General features: G+C 35.2%; 1 non-coding gene across 1 annotated transcript; it reads right to left on the minus strand.

Moving 5' to 3' along the window:
* Positions 1-1,645: 1,645 nt before the first annotated feature.
* Positions 1,646-1,718, minus strand: trnak-cuu (transfer RNA lysine (anticodon CUU)). The gene has a single exon. It is a non-coding gene; the product is annotated as a tRNA-Lys (tRNA).
* Positions 1,719-2,877: the final 1,159 nt, after the last annotated feature.

Genomic DNA, 2,877 nt, shown 5'->3' on the forward strand with positions numbered 1-2,877 from the left:
ATGCATCCAATTTGGCAAACCTGAATTTTCATGTTCTTTGGATGGATTTATTGACCCCTGTGTCCAAACATATCTCGGCTCATTATAATGGCTCAATTTTCAAGCTAAGGAACCGGCACTTCCTCCAATTACAATGGTTCCAAACAGGTCTGAAATTAAGCCAAGAATTTTAGACATAGCAGTTTTCATTATTTCGCTAGTGTTTCACCATGATATTGCTTTTCAGTTTATTTTTATTCTCTCTGAGATGTATTCTGTATTTTCGCATTTGTTGTAACCAATATAAGTCACTTGAAATATGGTGTGTTTCATGGCTATGGAGGATAATTATGGCTGAATGCTTAATTATAACAGTGAGAAAATGAATATATGGATTGAGTTGGAACATCCCTCAAGTCACAATTGTATGTGCTAATTTCTCTTTGTTTATACTCACTTTTATGTTCTGAGTCTATAAATTAGATTTACAAATAATCTATATGTAAATCAATAATAGCAAAATGCCTAGATGAATGGGAGTAATATCAAGGGTATCACACATCACAATACTACTTTGTTAGAAAAGCTAGTGAAAATTTAAGCCTTATGCTATTTCAGGCACAGAATGCTTTGCTTTGCTTTGCATTGCACTCATTTTTCAAATGCTATTAGGCAGCAGCACAGAGCAATTTGTATTCCCAATATTATTGTAGCTCACTGGTCAGAATTAAAATGAAGGGAAAATTGATGAAAAACAGTCAGCTTTGTTCTCTGTTCAGTTATACTTTTACTCACAAAACATTCCGTCCAGCTTTCTCACACCGCCATGATGATATAAATATTTCTAGCCCCTTTAACCACAAATCCTCCACCCCACCCCATCTTGTTTGACACATTATCATGATTTTACAATCATTCTTTACCAACCATACAAAGTCCCAAGTAACTTTACACATTATTATGTGTTCAGATAAAAACAGAAGTAATATTTACTTTTCAAGTCAACTAGAATGTCTGATTGGGGTGGGGGGGTGGTAGGGTGGAGGAATTTGATTGCTGAAATGGAGGAAGGACACATCTATTTTGTTTCTTTATATTTTGTCACTATGTTGAATGATTTTAAGTGAACATCTATCATAATTTGGGTATTGATTTTTAAGATTTAATATAAAAATATTCTATAAGTCTGATGCAGATTTTGATATCCAAACACAGCACACATTAAACCTAAATTGTAGCTCATTTCCTTTTTATTGGATGTAATGGAATACTAGGAACGAATCGCTAAGTGATTCGTAGACCAGGTAAATCAGGAAATTATTATCAAAGTGATATTTTAGATTAGATTAGATTACTTACAGTGTGGAAACAGGCCCTTCGGCCCAACAAGTCCACACCGACCCGCCGAAGCGAAACCCACCCATACCCCTACATTTACCCCTTACCTAACACTACGGGCAATTTAGCATGGCCAATTCACCTGATCCGCACATCTTTGGACTGTGGGAGGAAACCGGAGCACCCGGAGGAAACCCACGCAGACACGGGGAGAATGTGCAAACTCCCCACAGTCAGTCGCCTGAGTCGGGAATTGAACCCGGGTCTCAGGCGCTGTGAGACAGCAGTGCTAACCACTGTGCCACCGTGCCGCTCATAAAGAAACTAGCGCCCAACGTGGGGCTCGAACCCACGACCCTGGGATTAAGAGTCCCATGCTCTACCGACTGAGCTAGCCGGGCTGCTATCTTATTTTCCATTAGTGAAATTTAAATTCTAATTTTTGGTCAGCTCTAAATGGACTGAATTTAGTAAATAATTTTTTTTTAAGAAAAGGTTCAGAGCAATAATGAGGCTCAGCAGCCATTATTTAATATTAGGGTTAGTCTCAAATATTTTCACTGCATTTTACTCCTGTTCTTTAGGATCACCTCCTTATCAATAAAGTAAGCATCTTTAAGTCCCATTATAACATTTGTAAATTTGAAGCTGGAAAATGTACTAGTCAAAGACACAAGGTCAAGAATTCTTTCAATGAGATTATATGAGGTTCAAGGTATGGATCTGTTGAACATGCCCAAATCAATTTCAAGCTTTTCAATTCAGATTCAAACCTGCAAAAGAAGCTTACGTTAGATAATCAGTGCCACAATTTGAATAATAACTAATCGATCCTAACCACCTCATATTTTAAAGGCTAACGATTTCTTGAGTAAAAAACTTTCAGAAATTTGCAAAGAGATAAACTTATTAGGACATCTAGTGGTACTTCCCTACCAAAGCAAAATGTCTCAGTACTTTACAGAAATAAAACTATATTAACATAATTTTAATGAGTAAATACTACAGTACAAGTACAAATTGCTTCAATTCAAAGTAATTTGATTGCAAGAAACTTGCTTCCTTCTTACGTGACAATAATAATTATTATAACCCATACTTTAGTTTTTAAAAAAGCATTAATTTATATATTTTCCATTTTAAAAATAATGTAGAAACAAGTTTTGAAAGGGGTAGTATTGTGAAAATATTATAATATCGGTTTCCAACTTGTAATTGTAAAGAAACCTAAATTATACTGCAAATGTAAAGAAAGCCATATTGTGCTGTATTTCAGATATATTCTTCTTGCTCTGTCAAAATATAAATAAGGATAAATGAAAATAAGGTACCAAAAGTTGGAAAAATAAATTGAATGTACAAGAAATACAAAGTAGGTGTGTCACTATCTGTAAAACAAAAGATGTGTTAATGTCTTGGTTACTGAACTTGTTAGAATTGTAACATGCATTAAGCAGGCAACTCATGAGCTATGATTGTGTCCTCGTAATTCAATGTTCTGGTAGGGATTTAGTAATTTATTGTTTGAGCAAAGTCCCACAGAGTTGAGATGAGCTCTGT

The sequence above is a fragment of the Hemiscyllium ocellatum genome, chromosome 8 (genome assembly GCF_020745735.1).
Source record: "Hemiscyllium ocellatum isolate sHemOce1 chromosome 8, sHemOce1.pat.X.cur, whole genome shotgun sequence".
Classification (NCBI taxonomy): domain Eukaryota; kingdom Metazoa; phylum Chordata; class Chondrichthyes; order Orectolobiformes; family Hemiscylliidae; genus Hemiscyllium; species Hemiscyllium ocellatum.